At 44.6% G+C, this 25,757-nt stretch overlaps 1 protein-coding gene across 4 annotated transcripts in view; it reads right to left on the minus strand.

Moving 5' to 3' along the window:
* LOC139232442 (ras-specific guanine nucleotide-releasing factor RalGPS1-like) overlaps positions 1-25,757 on the minus strand; it is a 1,066,646-nt gene that overhangs the window by 974,445 nt on the left and 66,444 nt on the right. For 3 of the 4 annotated variants that reach the window (XM_070862625.1, XM_070862622.1, XM_070862626.1), the window contains exon 1: positions 1,646-1,859. The exons of the other annotated variant lie outside the window; for it this stretch is intronic. The gene's annotated coding sequence lies outside the window, so the exon portion shown is untranslated. Of the gene's footprint in view, positions 1-1,645; positions 1,860-25,757 lie in introns of those variants that run through there. 4 annotated transcript variants of the gene reach the window in all.

The following is a 25,757-nucleotide window of genomic DNA, read 5'->3' on the forward strand; positions in this document are numbered from 1 at the left end:
CACTTCATCCCAGACAGATTTAATTGCAAACATACTCAACCATTACATTTAAGTATTAATTTCACAAGCTGACATTTTTTTTAAAGAATGTTCGACAAGAGCTTTCTTAAAACATGTGTTACACGTTGTAAACATATTAAACGTCTTTAGTTCCAGCATGCACATTTTTCACATATTCATATCCCCAATACATTAAAAATGCAAAATGGAATAAAATATAAATGGGAATTATTAGAACATTAATCCATTTATCTGTATCTAGATTCCTAATAATCGTGGGGAGACATAATTATTGTTATCCTAAAGAGTATTCGCGTTTAAACTGATAATTGAACAGGTGCAAAGATGCAATGCCATACAATGGGTTTTTTCTCTCACACCGAATAAGTATCAATTACAACAGACAGGGAAGAAGATTCCTCCGGCAACATTATTTGTAAACAGAACGATTACACGATGCATACCGCAAAATACCGACAAGTGTAACCATTTCCACCAAGTGTTGCTATTTGCAAAAGCCAAAAATATAATCTGGCGACCTGCAAAAGCCGAATTCGCAGCATTGAGGGGTGTTTCTCATTCTGACCATTGCTGACCAGCTACTGTTCGGCCACAGAAGGAACTGTAAACGCTTATAAAATCAAAATGCGATCATAGCATTCTTGAAACGTGGAGGGGGGCTAGCGTGAACTGCATTTTAAACAAACTGCAATCGGAATGAACCGTTCATAAAATTCCCATTCAAAAAGCAGACACGACTTACGATTTATTAACACGCTGCTGAATTACACTGAAATGATCACACGCGTATCCAGGCTCCGATACAATGGGCGTGCGGTCGGCGCATATGCTACTTTCAGATTTGCTGGGGTCAGGCGTGCTGTTCATAAAGATACCACTGTTCCAGGTGGTCTTTTTAACAAAAAATCTCGCCCTGGGAACCTTTAACCTCCTTATGTGCAGCAGTTAGGTGAATAACTTAAGAAAAAAAAATTGGATAAATTATTGCACTGCTGAAATGCCCAACACTCAAAGGGTGTTCGATTTCAATTGAATCAATAGCTTATTTCACTAAATAAAAAAAAGGTAGCAACATTTAGTACACTAGATTTGTAAAGCTGTATATCCCCCCCTAAAAAAAAATCCTATGGATACAAATACCTTTTGGGCTTGGTTTCATCACTAAAGTCCATAGTTTCCTCCCAACAAGGTAGGAGAAATATTTCGACAGCTTAGATTCAACCCTCTCAGTTTCTGATACGATGTACACACATAGCCTCGCATATGCAGAGACAGATTAGTAAATAAGCAACATTGCGCTGCTGACAGTGTCACATTACACTGGGACAGCGATGCAATGTTTCCATGTTTCTTTTGCATTCAGATGCAACATAATTACTGTACTGCCGCCCTTGTGTGTGTAAAAAAAACCCTGAATGGAGGGATACAATACTGCAAACAGGCAGGCATAAAATGCTCCCACAATAAAGTCTGCGTATTTCACGCGAATCAATGCAATTGCAATTGCCAGCCATTCAATGCACACTGTACAATGATATCTCTCTGCGTTTCTCTTCCCATCCCCACCCCTTTATTTTGACAGCAATTAAATAGCGCTCGCACTTGAACAGACACTTGTACTCACCACTCCCTCTACTGACACTGCACACTGCCACTCCACTGGATATTGTGTCTTAGGCACCTTTGATATTCCACTCAATAAAAGGACTAATATTCGTGGCTGAAGAATTGTCTCAAATTATTTCTCCTGCAAAAGCAGCAGTGTCTCGCAGCCTTTGTTGGTCACTGGTGCTGCCGGGGCATGTGTGCTCTGCCTTGATACATTGCTCAACATGGCAGGATTCAGTGTCTCCAGTGGTCACTTGACACCAGCTCAGCTGGTCCTCCTCCTCCTCCCCCCTCCCACCCAACAACTTGACAACAGGAAGTGCAGGTACATTCCTCTGATTGGCAGCAGGATCTAGCCAATCAGCAGGGGAGACAACTTTCGCTACGTCTCTGGATTGGTGCTACCCTTCCCCAATCACCACCAAGAGGAGGCAGGTTCTCGCCCGGAGTGAGGAGTTGTGGCCAGTGCGCAGGCTCACTTGTCTCACATGCACCCTGGGAGTTGCAGTTCATGGCACAATTATAAACTGGAAGGAAGGAATTCCTTTCATTATAAACTGAAACAGCAAGAAGCAATGTGAGACCTTTTTAAAGGTAATTAGTGTAGTGCCTGAATTGCATCACTGCTGGAAATTCATCACTACACGTTATCCAATTGTGATTATTTTTATCTTACAACAACAATTTGTATTTATATAGTGCCTTTAACATAGGGAAACATCTCAAGGTGCTTTACAACAGTATTATAAGACACAAAAATTGATACTGAACCAAATAAGGAGAAATTAGAGCTTGGTCAAAGAGTTTTTAAGGAGCATCTTAAAGGAGGAAAGAGAGGCAGAGAGGTTTAGGGAGGGAGTTCCAGAGTTTAGGGCCCAGGCAACAGAGGGCATAGCCACCAATGGTTGAGTGATTATAATCAAGGATGCTCAAGAGGCCAGAATTAGAGAAGCACAGATATCTTGGGGGGTGGGTTATGGGGCTGGAGGATGGAGGATGGAGAGGAGCAAGGCCATGGAGGGATTTAAAAACAAGGATGAGAATTTTGAAATCAAGGCGTTGCTTATATGGGAGCCAATGTATGTCAGCGAGCACAGGGTTGATGGGTGAATGGAACTTGGTGCGAATTAAGACACAGGCAGCTGAGTTTTGAGTCAATATAATTTTTTTACACAATTATATGAATTGCAAATCATTTACTCATGCATTGAATTTGATTTGATCACTAAAGTTTAGTGGACAAGTAGAAAAAATAATTTAAAAGGGTAATGAAATGATAGCTTTTATCTCAAGGGGGCTGGAGTACAAAAGTTGGAAGTTATATTACTGTTACATAAAGCTTAGGTTATGCCACATTTAAGAGTACTGCATTCAGTTTTGGGCACTGCACATCAGGAAGAATATATAGATTTGGGGGTGCAAGCACAGATTTGCCAGAACGATACCACAGCCAAAAGGGTTAAATTCTGAGGATAGGTTGCAAAGATTAGGCTTGTATTCCTTTGCGTATAGAAGATTAAGACGTGATCTAAGTGGCATGTTTAAGATGATTAAAGGATTTGATAGGGTAGATTGAGAGAAACTATTTCCTTTGGAGGGGGTGTGGAATCCAGAACAAGGGGAAAATAAGCTTAAAATTAGGGCTAGGCCATGCAGGGTCAACAGGCTGAATGGCCTACTCCTGTTCCTATGTCACAAGTAGGCAATTGCCTAATTTGCCATCTCCTGAGAACTGGCTTAGAAACCCTTTATAGCATGATAAACAAAAAAAAAGCTACATGGTAACCTTAAAAGGAAATTTTGCTGTTGGATCATGGTGTTGGGGACAAGTTTGTATTTTATAGCAACCACTTGTGTCATTAACAGAATAGCCGCAGGATTTAACTGTGTCAATAAAAATAAAAGCCTAAACATTTTGATTGTTGGTGCTGCAATTAATTATATTCACTCCAATTTTGAAAAGTTGCTAATCTTTGAACAGGTCAAAAGACACAAAAAGTATAGTGGGGGGGAAATCTAGCATTGTTTTAATTGAATACATTAAGTTGAAAAGGCTTCAATTATTTTACTCTAATTTCTCCCTCCTTCCCTTTCCTCCTCCTGAGGACAGTGACTCACTTTGGGCTGTGGTGTTGCAGATACCAGTATCTTGCCATTCTGCATACGAGAGACCAAACTGTGAGTATTAATTGGCTTTTTATCAGTGGAAAGACATCAGATCTCAGTCCAGTCCAATCCAATCCAATCATAGCCTCACCCAAATTCCATATAAGGACACTTCCAGCAGGTGTTACTGGATAAGAATCAGGAGCAAGGACCCTGACCAATATTTTCTTATCCTTTTGTAGTTTTGTAAGGCTAACGTGTGACATTCCAGCTGACATTGATTAACTTAATTAAACAATAATCAGAGATGAACCATCCTGGTCAGTTTGATCTATACCACACCAACTCACTGAGCCACCATGGACCAAAATTTCCCACCATTTTAATGTTCTGTTATTCGAGTTGTGTCCACCTTTTAAAAACAATTACTAACTCGGGAACATTTGGAAACAATTTTTGAATTACTTTTTATTATAGATAATTTTTGAATTACTTTTTATCAAATATGTTTTCACATTGATATCGTAGTGGTATATTTCTTCACACAGCATTACAAGAGTGCAGATTGATGCCATGATTGTGTATATATGTACAGTCACTTACACATCAGGAATGGGTGGACATGGGATGAGGTAGAACAGCCGTTTTTTTAAAATGTTAATATTTTTATTGAGTTGTTCAAACATGTTTTTTTTGCCACAAGACCTAGCTGAAAATTATAGTCGGGATCATTCATGTTTCTTCTCTCAACTGCATTTTCTCAATGTCTTCAGCTCCTAAAATAAAGTGTAATAAGAAAGAATAGACTCAAGGTGACAATCTAATATTAGCATTTATGTGACATCAACAAGCGGTGAAGCAAATCTCACACCATCGTGTACGCCATTCAGCCCCTCAAACCAGTTCCACTATCCAATTAGAACATGGCTGATCTGTATCTTAACACCATGTACCTGCCTTGATATCGTAACCCTTAATACCCTTGTCTTACAAAAGGCTCCCCAGCCTCAACATCTTTTTGGAGGAGAGAGTTCCAGATTGTCATTACCTTTGTGTGGAGCAATGCTTCCTGACATCAGCCTTGAATGGCCTAACTCTAATGCCCTCTTGTTCTGGACTTCCCCGCCTATAATCATCTCAAAAGGGATTATTATTCATCATTTGTTACATTAATTTTGTACAAAGGTGTTTGTTCTGGTTATGACTGCTCTGGTGCCCTGGCAGCAGTTGTCAGTGTGGATGCCAATTCAATGCTTTCCAGGATTCATGAGTGTCACATTATTACTGTCAGTTTGTCGAGGAAAAATGTAGATTGAATTATCAGGAAATTCAATATCTAATATTTGAAGGAATGTAATAGGCCAAATAGGCTTTATATCCTCAATGTCTGACAGTTGAAACCATTACGCTTTCACTTTGTTCTGAAGGAAAACAAAGTAAATCTCATTTCTTTTACAGTAAACTTTAAAATAAAAAGCATAATACTTACCTTTTCAAACCTTGAACTGCATAATGATTATCCTTTTAGGAGCAACATGTTAGACAATGGCCCTGAAATTCCGTTTTGGCCTTCCTGCGGGCATTTTAGAGAAAAAATACGCACCTATCTTAAGCTGCATGCCACGTTGGACCTTCTGATGCTGAGGCCTCTCCTGACTGCGATTCGCAGCGCGTGCACGTCGACGCATGCGCAAGCCTCGAGCTGGAGTCACATGGCTCTGGGCAGCCAATCAGGTAAGGTATCATTGTAATAGGAGTTCCGCAGGGTCCCAAACTCCTATTATTATGATTGTGATAGAGCCCGAATCACCCAAAACACTAATAAAAAATAGAAAATAATTACACTACATTCATTTAAATTAAAGTTATTAATGTCTTAAAAAAAGAATTTCCCGATTATTTAAAACGTTTTTTAAAATAAACTTACCATTGTGGGGAGGGTTTTTAATGATAAAATATGTTATAATAACTTTCGTTTTATATGTTTTTGTGTTTTTTTAAAACACTTGCCCCTGTAAAAGTAGGCTAAGTGCCTGTTTTTTCAGGCACAAGATTTTTGAGGACATTTGTAAGGGTAAATATCGGAAATTTCCACTTACAAGTGTCCTCGCTCCCGAGATGCGCCATCCATCGAGCCAGAAACTTGACAGGTTGGAAATACCGGTTTCCAGTGCATGAGCATTGCGCGCTGGAAAGCAGCATTTCCGATGCCTTCCCGGGTCCGCAGGAACTCCGTATGGACCCAGAGAGGCCGGAATTTCAGGGTCTATGTCTTCATAAGAGTTCTTGAGAATTATTGGCTGATTAGTCTGAAATGGGGAAAAAAATACAAATAGTGTTAAGTGCCGAAAATACTCATGAAAATTTCAAATCAATGACAAATAAATCATCATACCTGTAAAATAGCTGTGAGAACCTTTGAGGACTCAAAATGGTACAGGGCCTTGGATACAACACTAATGTTAGACTTTAGCGTGAGAAGCGGCAAGCATACTGGAAAGTAATCTAAATTTGGGGAGGAGAGAATGAAAATTCATCTCATCGTGTGTAGTCTGAATTTGGGACTCTTTCAAAAAAAAATGAAGTGTTCCCAATGTTGAAACAAGATGCCTGACGTCAGCTTGAAAGGAGCGACTCCTCCAAAGGTGTATTGTGCATAATTTAGGTGGTCTACAATCTGAGTGCCTGGTGATAGCCTGGCCAACATCCCCAGCATCGAAGCACTGACCACACTCGACCAGCTCTGCTGGACGGGCCACATTGTCCGCATGGCCGACACGAGACTCCCAAAGCAAACGCTCTACTCTGAACTCCTACACGGCAAGCGAGCCCCGGGGGTGGGGGGGGCAGAGGAAACGTTTCAAGGACACCCTCAAAGCCTCCTTGATAAAGTGCAACATTCCCACCGACACCTGGGAGTCCCTTGCCAAAGACCGCCCTAAGTGGAGGAAGAGCATCCGGGAGGGCGCTGAGCACCTCAAGTCCCATCGCCGAGAGCATGCAGAAATCAAGCGCAGACAGCAGAAGGAGCATGCGGCAAACCAGACTCCCCACCCACTCCTTCCTTCAACCACTGTCTGTCCCACCTGTGACAGAGACTGTAATTCCCACATTGGACTGTACAGTCACCTGAGAACTCACTTTTAGAGTGGAAGCAAGACTTCCTCGATTTCGAGGGACTGCCTATGATGATGGTGATGCCTGGTGATAGGTATACTTTACATCTGTTTTCTTATGGCCCAATTGCTGAGTCTAATTTCCTGCTGCGCTGTTCATCTGAGAGGGCAAGTTAGTGACTGGCGTTCTTGCAGATTCAATTTGGTGAAGGGGTTTAGTAGAACCTATTTATATTTCCAGTTCTGGTCGCATTTCTCCAACAGAAATTACATGACTAGTCATTGCAGCTGCCTCTAACAATGCTACTGGATGGCTGAGTCTTCAAGCCCAAATCTATCCTATTGTTAATGGTATCTTAATGTCAGGCTTGGCTTAATTACATTATACATTACTCTTAACTGGGATGGGAACATTGTACCTGTGGCATAATTAACAACAAAAAGTTTATATACCACCTTTAGTAAAACATAGTAAAACATCATTACATCCCCTATTGAGATACAATTTGATCATTAACTGCAGAGTTAGACAAACAATCAGCATTAACAATTAAGGGAAGTTTGCCGCGTTATTAAGAAAGAAAGACTTGCATTTATGTAGCGCCTTTCACGACCACCGGACGTCGCAAAGCGCTTTACAGCCAATGAAGTATTTTCGAAGTGTAGTCACTGTTGTAATGTGGGAAACATGGCAGCCAACTTGCGCACAGCAAGCTCCCACAAACAGCAATGTGATAATGACCAGATAATCTGTTTTTGTTATGTTGATTGAGGGATAAATATTATCCCAGGACACCGGGGATAACTCACCTGCTTTTCTTCAACTTAGTGCCATGGGATCTCTTACGTCCACATGAGAAAGCATACGGGGCCTCAGTTTAACATCTCATCCAAAAGACAGAACCTCCAACAGTGCAGCGGAGCCACTCCCTCAGTACTGCACTGGAGTGTCGGCCTGGATTTTTTATGTGCTCAGAATCAAGTGCGCTACACATTGAGGCACAGCTGACATTGCTGCACAGATGAGCAGAGAAAGAAAAATGTTACCACTGATACAAGTACCACTGTTAACCCTTTCAGAAAAAACTTTATAGGCATCAGAAACATTGCTGATCTGACCTGGAAAAACAGCTGTAAAAATATGACTCGTGCATTACTGCCAGGAGATTCTGCTCATTTTACAGTCAAAGCAGAAAACTACTGTAAAACCCAATATATTTGAGATGAGCCGGTGGTGGAACGTGTTGGGGAAGAGTGTAAGATGTAGGTTTACTTGAATTATTTTTCTAGATGACGAGTTCCAGATTTCAAGATTATTACTCTTCTGCTTGAGGCACAGAAAGGGGGAAGTGGGAAAAGCAGAGGGCAAGTCAGCCTGTGCAGTTTGTGTGCAGTTTTGGTCTCCTAATCTGAGGAAGGACGTGCTTGCTATTGAGAGAGTGCAGCGAAAGTTCACCAGACTGATTCCCGGGACGGCAGGACTGACATATGAGGAAAGACTGGATCGACTCGGCTTATATTCACTGGAATTTAGAAGAATGAGAGGTGATCTCTTAGAAAAATATAAAATTCTGATGGGACTGGACAGGTTAGATGCAGGAAGAATATTCCCGATGTTGGGGAAGTCCAGAACCAGGGATCACAGTCCAAGGATAAGGGGTAAGCCATTTAGGACCGAGATGAGGAGAAACTTTTTCACCCAGAGAATTGTGAACCTGTGGAATTCTCTGCCAGTTGTTGAGTCCAGTTCGTTGGACATATTCAAAAGGGAGTTAGATGTGGCCCTTACGGCTAAAGGGATCAGGGGGTATGGAGAGAAGGTTGGGGTGGGGTAGTGAGGTTGAATGATCAGCCATGATCATATTGAATGGGCGGTGCAGGCTCGAAGGGCCGAATGACCTGCTCCTGCACCTATTTTCTAAGTTTCTATGTTTCTCTTGTAGTTTCCCCTTCTGCTACTTCAATAGCACTGGAGCAGTGGAGGTTGAGGGGAGACTTGATTGAGGTGTATAAAATTATTAGGGGCTTAGATAGAATGGATAGGAAGGACCTGTTTCCCTTAGCAGAGAGCTCAAAAACCAGGGGCATAGATTCAAAGTAATGGGTAGAAAGTTTAGAGGGGAGTTGAGGAGAACCTTTTTCACCCAGAGGGTGGTGGGGGTCTGGAACCCACTGCCTGAAAGGGTGGTGGAGGCAGAAACCCTCATCACATTTTAAAAGTACAGGCAACTCTCGATTATCCGGGTCCCTCGGGTAATGGGCTATTCCGGGTAAACGTCTCAGAGCTGAAATTTGATGGTGATAGAACCAACCACGAAGACTTAGTTTGTGTTATCATAGCGTGAATGTAATAAAATACATGACAATGGATTCATATCGTCTCAAAATTATTAATTATTTTATTATGTTAGCTTCGTACTTCTGCCAGCTTCATACTTCTTTATAATTTCTAACTTCTGCTGAATGCACAATACCTTTTGTTTCCTTTTAGTGCCTCCACAAGACATTTTAAATTGTGCATCCGACTGCTTGAACTGCTTTCAATGTGTGTGGCAATTGCAAAGTGAGAAAGAAGTCCACATCTCCTTCAATTTATGTGTGATTGACACTTGAGGTGATTGAGATACGTGTGCGACAGTTTTTAAAAACACTGTTACAGCGGGTTCTCCATTAGATCCGTGCACAGATAATCGACAGTTGCCTGTACTTGGATGTGCACTTGAATTGCCATAACCTACAGGGCTACGGACCAAGAGCTGGAAAGTGGGATGAGGCTGGATCGCTCTTTGTCAGCTGGCGTGGACACGATGGGCCGAAATTAAACATAGAAACATAGAAAATAGTTGCAGGAGTAGGCCATTCAGCCCTTCGAGCCTGCACCACCATTCAATAAGATCATGGCTGATCATTCCCTCATTACCCTTTCCTGTTTTCTCTCCATACCCCTTGATCCCTTTAGCCATAAGGACCATATCTAACTCCCTCTTCAATATATCCAATGAACTGGCATCAACAACTCTCTGCGGTAGAGAGGCACAGAGCCTTCAGGCTTGTCTTTTTAACACACTTTGCCCTTTTGGAATTTTGCTGTAATGTGGCCCTTTTTATTTTTCGCCTTGGGTTTCTCTGCCCTCCACTTTTACTTTTCTTCTTTCTATCTTTTGCTTGTGCCCCCATTCTACTTCCCTCTGTCTCCCTGCATAGGTTCCCATCCCCCTGCCATATTAGTTTAACTCCTCCCCATCAGCACTCGCAAACACTCTCCCTCGGACATTGGTTCCGGTCCTGCCCAGGTGCAAACAGTCCAGTTTGTACTGGTCCCACCTCCCCCAGAACCAGTTCCAATGTCCCAGGAATTTGAATCCCTCCCTTCTGCATCACTCCTCAAGCCACGTATTCATCTGAGCTATCCTGCGATTCCTACTCTGACTAGCATGTGGCACTGGTAGCAACCCTGAGATTACTACCTTTGAGGTCGTATTTTTTAATTTAACTCCTAGCTCCCTAAATTCATCTTGTAGGACCGCATCCTGTTTTTTCCTATATCATTGGTACCTATATGCACCACGACAACTGGCTGTTCACCCTCGCGCTCCAAAATGTCCTGCAACCGCTCCGAGACATCTTTGACCCTTGCACCAGGGAGGCAACATACCATCTTGGAGTCTCAATTGCGGCCGCAGAAACATCTATCTATTCCCCTTTCAATAGAATCCCCCACCACTGTAGCTCTCCCACTCTTTTTCCTGCCCTCCTGTGCAGCAGAACCATCCACGGTGCCATGGACTTGGCTGCTGCTGCCTTCCCCTGATGAGTCATCCCCCCAACAATATGCAAAACGGTGTATCTGTTTTGGAGGGGGATGACCGCAAGGGACCTCTGCACTACCTTCCTTCCACTGCTCTCCCTGATGGTCATCCATTCCCTATCTGTCTGTGTAACCTTTACCTGCGGTCTGACCAACTCACTAAACATGCTATTCACGATATCCTCGGCATCGCGAATGCTCCAGAATGAATCCACTGGCAGCTCCAGTGCTGCAATGCGGTCTATCAGGAGCTGCAGCAGGACACACTTCCGCACATGTAGTCGTCAGGGACACTGGAAGCGTCCCTGAGTTCCCACATACCACAGGAGGAGCAAAATACGTGTCCGAGCTCTTTTACCATGGCTTAGCCCCTAGATTAACTTAATTTGGCAACAACAATGATAAAGGTTATCTACTGATAAAGAAAAGAAAAACTACTCACCAATCACCAGCCAATCACTTACCCCCTTGGCAGTGATGTCACCTTTTGATTTCTTTCTACTTCTTTGTTTACCTTCTGTCCCTGCTGGAGCTGCACCGGCTGGCCACCTCGATCTTGGGCCTTTTATAGGCCTCGCCGACTCTCCCCGAACTCCTGCCACCTCCAACGCTGCTCCTCGACTCCCCGGACTCGCGCTGGGCCTTTTATAGGCCTCACTAAGCTGTAAATGTCTGTGGTTCTGTGGGGAGACCTGACATACTGCAAACTTAGTGTTAAAGTTGTAAACGTAGAGTGAACATCTGGCATAGCTCCAGAGTCAAGTGTAGTGAGAGTCCACTGGTCCAGACTTTGGATTTACACTACAACCTTAGCATTACGTGCAAAGCAAAACCTGTGGCGCAATAATGTTGAAAGTTATTCTGTAAATGGGATCAAAAAGGGCCAGAGCAAAATACTGCTTTAAAAAACAAGACACTTATTGGCAATTTTAAAACCCTTCCGCATCAGTTCTCCTCAATACTGCTGAGTTCCTGGACCTCAATCTAATTTTTATTTCGATGCAGGTTACATAGCAGATTTGATAGTTTCCTGAAAAGATGCAGCCTGCACTGTAACACTGGTTTAACAAGTGGGGAGAAAGGAAGAGTCATCATCTGCTGTGTCAATTAGTCTGCTGAAATACATCTGTTTTCCTTATTTATAAATATCTCTTACCTGTATTTCAGCCACAGCAGCCCGGGCAGGAAATATTTCCATCATCGTGAGCTTTTTAAAAATCTTGCCTAACTAGACAGAAAATATACACATGGGAAACAGATACAGGAAAACTGACAGAATCTGGGAAAGAGACTGAGCCAATCATTGCCTGGCGAGCCATGGAGTAGTATCAAAACCTACAGGAAGAACAAGGAGATATAGACATGGAAAAGGGTAACTACATTAATCTGGAAAATATTTCTAAATATGATAAGCACAAATATTTTGGAATTGGGTGTTGCAGTGGATTAGATATTAGCTTTTCGCCTCAGGGGCCTATTTTTGACGTTGTGTGTAATGCAAGTTGTCATTGGGTTCAGGAGCCTGATTTGCGTGTAGTTTATAAATTTATACAGATTCAATCAAGCTCCTAATGGACATCATAAAACTATCCCTACTTTGGTACCAAGCAGTAGTCTCAGAGCAGCCACAGACTTTGCTGGTATGCAAAATGGAAAAATGTCATACCTTCTGAGGTTTGTGGCGAGGCACACACTTGGAGCAGAGTAGATGGCAGCTTTACTCTATACCTGGCCATGCTATACCAAACCTGGGAGTGCTTGAAGGACCTCATCTTGAACATAGAAGTTGCTCAATGAAAAAAGATCAAGGTTCATCTAATTCACCTTCTACCATCCTGGTAGTCACACGATACAATGATAAAGGTGTTGTTGACTAATCACAGCAATCAGTCTCTATCAATCAGTCTACAACAGACCCAGACTTGACACAAGAAAAACCGCAGTGGTGGAGCGCTTTGGCAACCATAGGTCCAAAGTCAGCTTTTTCCTCCCAAGCATGCTACACTTATCACATGTCCTGTCTCAATTTACTCACTTGTATCCCAAAATGTTATTTTCCGAATTAAATCTATCTCATATTTATTTGAATGAATCAATATTAACTGCTTCCACCATCTCCCTAAGGAGCCTGTTCCGTAGATTGACCATGTCATGTATGTATGCTTGGGGTTACTAGCCACCAGGTGGCGCCACTGTCGGAGGTCATAGAAACATACAAACATAGAAAATAGCTGCAGGAACAGGCCATTCGGCCCTTCGAGCCTGCACCACCATTCAATATGATCATGGCTGATCATGCAACTTCAGTACCCCATTCCTGCTTTCTCTTCATACACCTTGATCCCTTTAGCTGTAAGGGCCACATTTAACTCCCTTTTGAATATGTCCAACGAACTGGACTCAACAACTTTCTGTGGCAGAGAATTCCACAGGTTCAGAACTCTTCGGGTGAAAAAGTTTCTCCTCACCTCGGTCCTATATGGCTTACCCCTTATCTTTAGACTATGTCCCCTGGTTCTGGACTTCCCCAACATCAGGAACATTCTTCCTGCATCTAACCTGTCCAGTCCCGTCAGAATTTTATGTTTGTATGAGATCCCCTCTCATTCTTCTAAATTCCAGTGAGTATAAGCCTAGCCGATCCAGTCTTTCCTCATATGTCAGTCCTGCCATCCCGGGAATCAGTCTGGTGAACATTCGCTGTACTCCCTCAATTGCAAGCATGTCCTTCCTCAGATTAGGAGACCAAAATTACACACAATATTCAAGGTATGGGCTCACTAAGGCCCTGTACAACTGCAGTAAGACCTCCCTGCTCCGATACTCAAACCCCCTCGCTATGAAGGCCAGCATGTCATTGGGCTATACGCACGTGTGCGCGGCCCAGGTATAAAAGGCAAGCCATCATGTAAGGTAATTGCTTTGAGCCCTAATAAAGCAGAGCCAGGTTTGTGCCTGTGTTAGGTTACAGTATTCAGCCTATCGAGTTATTACACACATAACACTCTCATTGAAATATTGTTTCCACAGATTGGTTTTGCACTAACCTCCTTTCAAACGCAGGCCGTGCCATCTAGTTCTACTTTTGGGGCCAAGGTGAAACAGCTTATCGTGGTTAACATTATCCAGTCCCTTTAGAATCATATCACCTCTCGATCCACTCTTTTCCAGTGAGAACATGCACAAAACAAAAAGAATTTTATAAAGTTAAACCGCAAAAGCGAAAAAAAGAAGGGATTTGTTACACCTGCTGATTATTTCTGCCGCATATATTGTAAAATTGTTGCTCAGAGCCAGTCTGGGCAAGGGTACTTTGTGTCGAATTCCTGCTGCTGCAAATGGATGCCTATGCTTCAGCGGCATTGTGAAAGGAGAATGCTGCACACAGCTCATTGTCTCGACTTCCCACATGCCTGGAGCTGAATTTCAGCCTGTTATATAAAGTGTCAGCATGCTGGTTGCCGCTGGTGACAATTCTCACCGCAGCTACAGTTCCAGGCGACATCTGCTGTGAACTTTTACCAGGCAGCATGGGACCGACGAGACTTTGGGTTTGAGGTCAAGCTATTCAATATAATAAATTTACTGGCAGATCTTAAACTTAGCGCATGCTTACAAGCCACAGAGATATCGTTTACCGACCATTTGTGAAAATCTGATTACATTTAGAATGCCAGGAAGCTGAGGGGAGTGCTTGTGCATCTGTGAATGATTGTAGTAAATCAATCAGATGAAGATTTTCAAAAATGTGCGCATTGTTTCTGCAGGAACCAGTGTGCCAGTTCCAGTGGATCCACGTGTGACTGTGCAAAACCTGCCTACTATACAAGAAGGGCAAGCAAATTTGTCAAAATCAAAAATAAAGGTTTTCCAAAGTAAAGCAGAAGAAAAGAAAGACTTGCATTTATATTGCGCCTTTCACAACCACCGGATGTCACAAAGCGCTTTACAGCCAATTAAGTACTTTTGGAGTGCAGGCACTGTTGTAATGTAGGAAACGCGGCAGCCAATTTGCGCACATCAAGCTCCCACAAATAGCAATGTGATAATGACCAGATAATCTGTTTTTGTTATGTTGATTGAGGGATGAATATTGATCAGGATAACTCCCCTGCATTTCTTCGAAATAGTGGCCATGGGATCTTTTACGTCCACCTGAGAGAGAAGACGGGGCCTTGGTTTAACATCTCATCCGAAAGACGGCACCTCCAACAGTGCAGCGCTCCCTCAGCACTGCACTGGAGTGTCAGCCTAGATTTTTGTGCTCAAGTCTCCGGAATGAGACTTGAACCCACAACCTTCTGACTCAGAGGCAAGAGTGTTACCCACTGAGCCACAGTTGACTCTCTAAATTGACATAAACTCAGTATAGCTGAGTCCAAGGCCAATTCAAAAGTGCTATCACACCACACTGTGTACTCCCATATACTCCAGGCTGCTGCTGCTGTATCTGCCCCTGTCCTCCCACACAGCGATGGTTACATGACCCATCCATTCTTTCTGTACTAGTACTGTGTTTTTCCTCACTACTTCTAGTTTAAATTTCACCCATGCCACAGAAGCAACTGAGGTCGTAGTATTACAAATGGGTATTAGCTAAATGTTTCATGTTTAGTGTTATGTATGTAACTACATAATACTTGCCACCAGAGGGCGCGACTGTTGGAGTCCTTAATGGTCACCTGCACACACGTGCAGGGCCAGTATAAAAGGTTGGCTGCCATGTTGCTTAGGCACTCTGGAGTTGTAATAAAGAAGACTAAGGCCACTCTAAGTTTAGCTCACAGCACTCAGTCTCGTGGAGTTCTTCTATACATAACAATTGGCGACGAGTAACAGAATATGAACCTTTTAGCAACCATGCATGCTGTTGGAATATTAGAGAAATTCGTAGAGGGTGATGATTAGGAAGCCTTCGTCGAGCGTCTCAACCAGTACTTCATGGCCAACGAGCTGGAAGGAGACACTAACGCGGTCAAGCGCAGAGCAGTTCTCCTCACCATCTGTGGGCCTAAAATATACGACCTCAGCAAGAATCTGCTTGCACCGATGAAACCAATGGAGAAGGAATATACAGAGTTGTGCACCCTGGTTCGGGACCACCTCAAGCTGAAGGAAAGTATCCTCATTGCCAGGTATCATTTTTACACACACCATCGCTCCGGGGGCCAGGATGTGGCGGATTATGTTGCTGACCTGAGATGCCTCGCGGGACCTTGCAATTTTGGATCTGCGTTGGGGGAAATGCTGCGGGACTTTTTCGGGCTTGGCATCAGCCACGAGGTCATTCTTCGAAAGCTGTTGGCTGCCGAAACCCTAGACCTGAGAAGGGCCATCGCAATCGCCCAGGCATGCATGGCCACGGACAATAACACCAAACAGATATCTTCTCAACATCGAAGCTCACCGGCATGTACTCTGCATAAAATGACTTCACTAGCAGGCCGATCTGCATATGGCAGGGCCTACACATCTGCGGCTGCAAGCCCTGTGATGACTTTGGTGTATTTGGACTTTCAAAAGGCTTTTGACAGGGTCCCACACGTGATTGATGTGCAAAATTAAAGCACATGGTATTGGGGGTAATGTACTGATGTGGATAGAGAACTGGTTGGCAGACAGGAAGCAGAGAGTCGGGATAAACGGGTCCTTTTCAGAATGGTAGGCAGTGACTAGTGGGGTGCTGCAGGGCTCAGTGCTGGGACCCCAGCTATTTACAATATACATTAATGATTTGGATGAGGGAATTGAGTGTAATATCTCCAAGTTTGCAGATGACACTAAGCTGGGTGGCAGTGTGAGCTTTGAGCTGAACGCTAAAAGGCTGCAGGACAAGTTAGGTGAGTGGGCAAACGCGTGGCAGATGCAGTATAATGTGGATAAATGTGAGGTTATCCACTATGGTGGCAAAAACACGAAGGCAGAATATTATCTGAATGGTGGCAGATTAGGAAAAGGGGAGGTGCAACGAGACCTGGGTGTCATGGTACATCAATCATTGAAAGTTGGCATGCAAGCACAGCAAGCGGTGAAGAAGCCAAATGGTATTTTGGCCTTCATAGCTAGGGGATTTGAGTATAGGAGCAGGGAGGTCTTCCTGCAGTTGTACAGGGCCTTAGTGAGGCCTCACCTGGAATATTGTGTTCCGTTTTGGTCTCCTAATCTGAGGAAGGACGTTCTTGCTATTGAAGGAGCGAAGGTTCACCAGACTGATTTCCGGGATGGCAGGACTGACATATGAGGAGAGACTGGATCGACTGGGCCTTTATACACTGAAGTTTAGAAGGATGACAGGGGATCTCATAGAAACATATAAAATTCTGATGGGACCGGACAGGTTAGATGCAGGAAGAATGTTCCCGATGTTGGGGAAGTCCAGAACCAGGGGACATATACTAAGGATAAGTGGTAAGCCATTTAGGACTGAGATGAGGAGAAACTTCTTCACTCAGAGAGTTGTTAACCTGTGGAATTCCCGACCGCAGAGAGTTGTTGATGCCAGTTCATTGGATATTTTCAAGAGGGAGTTAGATATGGCCCTTACAGCTAAAGGGATCAAGGGGTATGGAGAGAAAGCGGCAAAGGGGTACTGAGGTGAATGATCAGCCATCATCTCATCGAAGGGCCGAATGGCGTACTCCTGCACCTATTTTCTATGTTTCTATGTTTCTATGACTCAGAGTCTTCCATCGGGGGTGAATGTGAATCCATTAGCACCGTGTTGGTGCTGCGGGGGTAATCATCGTGCCCATCAATGTCGATTCAAGCACTGTGTGCGCAAAGGCTGTGCAACAATGGGGCACCTCCAGCGAATGTGCAAACGTGCTGTGACACACTACGTGGCAGAGGATGATCGATCCGGCATGGATCACGCAGCAGAGGCAATTCAACCCAAGGAAGAAGTGTATGGGGTACATACCTTCACCACCATGCTGAAAGTCAAATTAAATGGAGTTCCAGTATCCATGGAGTTGGACACGGGCGCGAGTCAATCAATAATGTGCCAGAAGGTTTTCAAGAAACTGTGGGGCAATAAGGCACAAATGCCCAAACTGAGCCCGATTAATGCAAAGCTGCGTACCTACGCCAAAGAGTTCATACCAGTCATTGGAAGTGCAGCAGTGAAGGTATCGTATGATGGAGCTGTGCATGACCTATCATTGTGGATTATTCCAGGCAATGGCCCAACGCTGTTCAGCAGAAGCTGGCTAGAAAAGATTAGATGGAATTGGAACAACATCAAATCACTATCTTCAGTGGATGATGCCTCGTGTGCTCAAGTGCTGAGCAAGTTTCCCTTGCTATTCGAACCAGGCATTGGCAATTTCACAGGCGCCAAGGTACAGATCCATCTAGGCCCTGATGCCTGGCCCGTCCATCACAAGGCTCGGGCGGTTCCGTACATGATGAGGGAGAAAGTCGAGATCGAACTGGACAGACTCCAATGCAAAGGAATCATATCGCCAGTCGAGTTCAACAAGTGGGCCAGTCCAATTGTTCTGGTGTTGAAAAGCGATGGCACGGTCAGAATCTGCGGAGACTACAAGGTAACGATTAGCCAAGTCTCACTACAGGACCAGTACCCGCTGCCCAAGACAGATGACCTGTTCGCAACGTTAGCAGGGGGGTGGGGGAAGTCGTTCACCAAATTGGACCTAACCTTCGCCTACATGACACAGGAGATGGCTGAATCTTCGAAAAGACTGACGTGCATCAACACACACAAAGGACTCTTTATATACCACAGGTGCCCTTTCGGGATTCGCTCAGCTGCAGCCATTTTCAAGAGAAACATAGAGAGTTTGCTGAAATCTGTTCCACGCACCGTTGTGTTTCAAGATGACAGCCTGATCACCGGTCGTGACACCATCGAACACCCACACAACCTGGAAGAGGTTCTAAGTCGCCTAGACAGAGTGGGACTCAGGCTGAAATGCTCCAAGTGTTTTTTCCTGGCACCAGAAGTCGAATTTTTGGGGAGAAAGATTGCAGCAGACGGCATTAGGCCCACGGACTCAAAGACAGATGCCATCAAGAATGCACCCAGACCACAGAATGTGACGGAGCTGCGTTCGTTCCTGGGACTCCTCAACTATTTCGGTAACTTTCTACCCGAGTTGAGCACATTGTTAGAGCCTTTGCACATGTTGTTACATAACGGTGAAGACTGGGTTTGGGGCAAATCTCAAGACACAGCCAGGCCAGGAACCTGCTATGTTCAAATAAGTTACTTGTACACGATGACCCATGTAAACGTTTAGTGCTAGCTTGTGATGCCTCATTGTATGGGGTCGACTGTGTGTTACAGCAAGCCAATGTATCGGGCAACCTCCAACCGGTTGCATACACGTCTAGAAGTCTATCTAAGGCTGAAAGAGCCTATAGTATGGTCAAGAAAGAGGCATTAGCATGTGTATATGGGGTTAAGAAAATGCACCAATACCTATTTGAACTTCGGTTTGAGCTTGAAACTGATCACAAGCCGCTCATTTCGCTGTTTTCAGAGAGCAAAGGTATAAATACCAATGCTTCGTCCTGCATCCACAGATAGGAACTAACATTATCCGCTAATGACTATGTTATCCGTCATGTTGCCCGACGTCCTTGTCAGCGGCAGTGGACCCTGTTTCACCAGCTCAGAATTCAACAAGTTTATGACCGCAATGGCATCAAGCATGTCAGATTTGTTCCAGGCACTGAAAACTGCGCCGATGCTCTCAGCCGACTACCATTACCCACCACCCGGGGTTGAAATGGCGCAGCCCGCAGACTTGCTGCTGGTCATGGATGCTTTTGAGAGCAAGGTGTCACCCGTCGCGGCTCACCAGACCAGGACCTGGACCAACCATGATCCTGTGCTATCATTAGTAAAGAGTTGCGTCCTAAATGGGAACTGGTCGGCCGTTCCCAGGGAAATGCAAGATGAAATTAAGCCGTTTCACCGACGCAAAGATGAAATGTCCATCCAGTCGGATTTTCTCTGATGGGGTAATCGCGTGGTTTTACCAAAAAAAGGCAGGGAAACATTTATACGCGACCTACATAGTACCCACCCAGGCATTGTCATGATGAAGGCAATTGGCAGGTCACATGTTTGGTGGCCCGGCATTGACTCAGACTTGGAGTCATGCGTGCATCAGTGCAACACTTGCCCGCAACTGAGCAATGCACCAAGGGAGGCTTCACTGAGTCTGTGGTCATGGCCCTCCAAACCGTGGTTCAGGATCCATGCAGATTTTGCCGGCCCCTTTTTAGGAAAGATGTTTCGAGTGGTAGTGGGCACTTACTCCAAATAAATTGAATGCGTAATCATGTCATCGAGCACATCCAAAGCCACCATCGAAAGCCTCCGAGCCATGATCGCCACCCATGACTTGCCCGACGTCTTTGTCAGCGGCAATGGACCCTGTTTCACCAGCTCGGAATTCAACAAGTTTATGACCTGCAATGGCATCAAGCATGTCAGGTCTGCTCCGTTTAAGCCCGCGTCTAATGGTCAAGCAGAGCAGGCAGTCCAAACAATCAAGCAGAGCATGAAACGTGTGACGGATGGCTCCCTGCAGATCTGCTTGTCTCGCATTCAGCTCAGTTAACGGACGCAACCCCACTCATTCCCCCGGCAGAATTGTTAATGAAGAGAGCCCTCAAAACCAGGCTCTCCCTAGTCCACCCGGATCTCAATATTCACGTGGAAACCCGGCGACACTGGCAGAACATGTACCACGATCGCGTGGCTGTTCCACGTGACATTGATGTTAACGACCCTGTGTTTGTCCTGAATTATGGTCATGGTCCCAAGTGGGTTGCTGGCACTGTTTTGGCCAAGGAAGGGAATAGGGTGTTTATAATCAAACTGTTAAATGGCCAAACGTGCAGAAAGCATTTAGATCAGACCAAATTGCGATTTACTGACAACCAGGAATGACTTGAAGAGGACATCACCATCGACGATCCACCAACACACACCCAACCAGCAATCAACCTCGCTGTCAATCACGAGGATGAACCCACCATCCCTGACAGTCCGGTCAGACCAGCCGCGGTGCAGTGCAGCAATGGTCCGACCAACTCACACATGCCAGGGCTTGCACTTAGACGATCAACCAGGGAGCGAAGGGCTCCGGATTGCCTCAACTTGTAAATAACTTGTACCGAAGGGGGGGGGGGGGGTTGGGGGAGTGATGTTATGTATGTAACTATGTAATACTAGCCACCATAAGGCGTGACTGTTGGAGTCCTAATGGTCACCTGCACACATGTGCAGGGCCAGTATAAAAGGTTGGCTGCCATGTTGTTTTGACACTCTGGAGTGGTAATAAAGAAGACTAAGGTCACACTAAATTTAGCTCACAGTACTCAGCCTCGTGGAGTTCTTCTATACATAACATTTAAGATTAATTGACAAAAAAGGAAAGTGGTCCTTTCCTCTGCAGTGTTTTTTAAAATTCATTCACAGGATTTGGGTGTCGCTGGCAAGCCCAGAATTTATTGTCCATCCCAACTGAGTGACTCGCTGGGCCATTTCAGAGGGTAGTTAAGAATCAATTACATTGCTGTGGGTCTGGAGTCACGTAATGACCAGACCGGGTAAAGACGGCAGATTTCCGTCCCTAAAGGGCATTAGTGAACCAGTTGGGATTTTATGACAATCCGATAATTACATGGTCACCATTACTGATACTAGATTTTTATTCCAGATTTATTCATTTACTGAATTACTAAAAATTAATTACTGAAACCGCCTGTTTCCACCTCCATAACATTGCCCGACTCCGGCCCTGCCTCAGCTCATCTGTTGCGGAAACCCTCGTCCTTGCCTTTGTTAGCTCGAGACTTGACTATTCCAACGCACTCCTGGCTGACCTCCCACGTTCTACCCTACGTAAACTTGAAGTCATCCAAAACTTGGCAGCTCGTGTCTTAACTCGTACCAAGTCCCGCTCACCCATCACCCCTGTGCTCGTTGACCTACATTGGCTCCCGGTTAAGCAAGGCCTCGATTTAAAAATTCTCATCCTTATTTACAAATCCCTCCATGGCCTCACCCCTCCCTATCTCTGTAATTTCTTTCAGCCTCACAAGCCCCCCCCATCCCGCCCGAGATATCTGCGTTCCTCAAATTCTGCCCTCTTGAGCATCCCTGATTATAACTGCTCAACCATTGGTGGCCGTGCTTTCAGCGACCTAGGCCCCAAGTTCTGGAACTCCTTCTCTCAACCTCTCCGCCTCTCTTAAAGGTGCTATATAAATACAGGTGATTGAATTGAAATTTCCCAGCTGCCATGGTGGGATTTGAACTCGTGTCTCTGGATTATTAGTCCCGGCCCCTAAATTACTGGTCCAGCAACATAACCACTATGCTACCATTGCCTCACAAAATAGAAATAAAAACAAATTTAGAAAAATATAGCCAAAATAGTGTCTCTCAAAATTCATTCATGAAAGGAGGAAGCAGAACAAAAATATGAACCAAGGCGAAGCGCTGTATGTTGTTAATAAATGGAGTGCGAGTTAGCATATAACGGGGAGGTGAAAAGATTTATCTCAGGGCATTATTTGGTCGACTGTTGGCATTTTGCAATGGAGCCTTCTTACTAGCATACCCAATTTGCGATCACGGGATGATCTTCAACGAGCCTTGCAATTTATTGAGATATAAAACAGCTGGACCAGTATGGCAGAAACAACTGCAAGGAAAGTATTCAAAGAGGGCCAGGAGAGAAGTAGAGATAAAAAAAATAGGTTACAGGAATGTTGTAGAGGGAATGAGAGCTGACTAAAGTGCTGACTTAAAAGTGGGGCAAACTCCGTCATTCTGTGCCATGGAATGGTCGGGCTCAAGCCTATGTCCACAATTCCTCATACAATCAAGCTGCAGCCTCCATTCGGCCACCAAGGTGGATTACTGAACAGAAGATAGGCGTTTCTCTTTTGAAGCTGAGAGAAAAATCAGTGCCTAACTCAGCCTTGTCCTGGTACATCTCTTGGCCGCACGAATATAAGAACATAACATAAGAAATAGGAACAGGAGTAGGCCACATGGCCCCTCGAGCCTGCTCCGCCATTCAATAAGATCATGGCTGATCCGATCATGGACTCAGATCCACTTCCCCGCCTGCTCCCGATAACCCGCTATTCCCTTATTGGTTAAGAAACTGTCTATCTCTGTCTTAAATTTATTCAATGTCCCAGCTTCCACAGTTCTCTGAGGCAGCAAATTCCACAAATTTAGAACCTTCTGAGAGAAGAAATTCCTCCTCATGGGCGACCCCTTATTCTAAGATCGTGTCCTCTAGTTCTAGTCTCCCCCATCAGTGGAAACATCCTCTCTGCATCCACCTTGTCAAGCCCCCTCATAATCTTATATGTTTCGATAAGATCACCTCTCATTCTTCTGAATTCCAATGAGTAGAGGCCCAACCTCCTCAACCTTTCCTCACAAGTCAACCCCCTCATCTCCGGAACCAACCTAGTGAACCTTCTCTGAACTGCCTCCAAAGCAAGTATATCCTTTCGTAAATATGGAAACCAAAACTGCACACAGTATTCCAGGTGTGGCCTCACCAATACCCTGCATAACTGGGAATAAAGACAGGTCACCTGCCGCCCTCCGGGTATAGGGGTAGGAGGGAGAAGGGAAGGTAACATTTATAAAGCGCCTTCCACGACCACCACGAGTCTCAAAGCGCTTTACAGCCAATTAAGTACTTTTGGAGTGTAGTCACTGTTGTAATGTGGGGAAAGAATGTGTTATGTATGTAATAACTCGATAGACTGAATACTGTAAACTAACACAGGTAAAAACCTGGCTCTGCTTCATTAGGGCCCAAAGTGATTACATTACATGTTGACTTGCCTTTTATACCTGGGCTGCACACATGTGCGTACAGCCCAATGACCTTCGACAGTGGCACCACCTGGTGGCTAGTAACCCGAAGCAGACATACATGACACTATCCCCCTTTAAGGTAACAGTAACAGTCTTTTTACAAATTGAGACAGTCCGGGGCTTTCCGCTCCAATGTTGATCGTCTCAGTTCAACTCCAGCCTTGGGCGAGTGTTCTGAGCCTGTTATGACTGGGAGTTGGGTAGCCGATCTGATGGGAGTGGCAATGACCATGTCAGGGATTGAAAGTCCAGATTCATTGATGACAGCAGAGTCCTCTGATGACTGAGGGTAGGTTGTTTGGTCACTGATTGTGTCTTCCTCAGACTGTTCTGCAGCTTTATCCAATCAACATGTTTCCTGCATGTTTGCCCATTCTTGAGCTTGACGACAAACACTCTGTTACCCTCCTTGGCCATAACAGTACTGGCGATCCACTTGGGTCCTTGACCACAATTTAATACATACACAGGATCGTTAACAGAAAGTTGCGTGGTACAGCAGCGCGATCATGATACCACTGCTGACTTTGATGTCTGTATTCAACATGATCGTTCAAGTCAGGATGGACGAGAGAGAGCTTGGTCTTGAGACCTCTCTTCATCAATAGTTCAGCAGGGGGGACCCCGGGAAGTGTGTGGGGTTTTGTTCTGTAACTAAGCAATATGCATGACAAGTGAGTCTGCAGTGAACCTTAAATTATACGTTTCATACTCTGCTTGATGGTTTGGACAGCACGCTCTGCTTGACCATTAGATGCAGGTTTGAATGGTGCTGACCTCACATGTTTGATACCATTGAGCTTCATGAACTCTTGAAACTCCAGACTAGTGAAGCAAGATCCGTGGTCGCTTACAACGATCAGGCAAATCATGAGCGGCAAACATGACACGAAGGCTTTCAATGGTAGCTGTGGATGTAGTGGATGACATGATTATACACTCTATCCACTTGGAATATGCATCCATCACATCTAAAAATATTTTTCCCAGGAAGGGACCTGCAAAGTCGATGTGGATCCTGAACCATGGTGATCCAGACTCAGCGGCGATTCTGCTGGTGCTTTACTTAGCTGCATGCAAGTGTTGCCCTGATGCACACATGATTCCAGATCAGAGTCAATTCCAGGCCACCATACATGAGACCTGGCAATGGCTTTCATCATGTCAATACCGGGATGAGTGCTATGTAGATCATGTACAAATTTCTCTCTGCTTTTCTTAGGCATAACAACACGATTACCCCACAGTAAACAATCTGACTGAATGAATAGTTCATCTTTGTAACGGTTGTAAGGTTTGGTCTCATCACCCATTTGCTTGGGTATGGCAGACCAATCACCACTAAGGACACAACGTTACACAACCGATAATATCGGGTCCTGGCTGGTCCAGGTCTTAACTTGTTGAGCCGTGACAGGGGTTCGTAGGAACATAGAAACATAGAAAATAGGTGCAGGAGTAGGCCATTCGGCCCTTCAAGCCTGCAATGCCATTCAATGACTTAATGGCTGAACATGCAACTTCAGTACCCCATTCCTGCTTTCTCGCCATACACCTTGATCCCCTTAGTAGTAAGGACTACATCTAACTCCTTTTTGAATATATTTAGTGAATTGGCCTCAACAACTTTCTGTGGTAGAGAATTCCATACCACAGTGACCATGTATTACTGGGAGTGTCTGTCGCTGTAGGATATACTGAGTGTGGGTCACTAACCAGTGTGGAACACTGTACCCCAGTGACCATGTATTACTGGGAGTGTGTGTCACTGTAAGATATACTCAGTGTGGATCACTAACCAGTGTGGAACAACATACCCCAGTGACCATGTATTACTGGGAGTGTGTGTCATAAGAACATAAGAACAGAAGAATTAGGAACAGGAGTAGGCCATCTAGCCCCTCGAGCCTGCTCCGCCATTCAAAAGAACATGGCTGATCTGGCCGTGGACTCAGCTCCACTTACCCGCCCGCTCCCCATAACCCTTAATTCCCTTATTGGTTAAAAATCTATCTATCTGTGATTTGAATACATTCAATGAGCTAGCCTCAACTGCATCCTTGGCAGAGAATTCCACAGATTCACAACCCTCTGGGAGAAGAAATTCCTTCTCAACTTGGTTTTAAATTGGCTCCCTCGTATTTTGAGGCTGTGCCCCCTAGTTCTAGTCTCCCCGACCAGTGGAAACAACCTCTCTGCCTCTATCTTG

Source organism: Pristiophorus japonicus, chromosome 20 (genome assembly GCF_044704955.1).
Source record: "Pristiophorus japonicus isolate sPriJap1 chromosome 20, sPriJap1.hap1, whole genome shotgun sequence".
Lineage (NCBI taxonomy): Eukaryota > Metazoa > Chordata > Chondrichthyes > Pristiophoridae > Pristiophorus > Pristiophorus japonicus.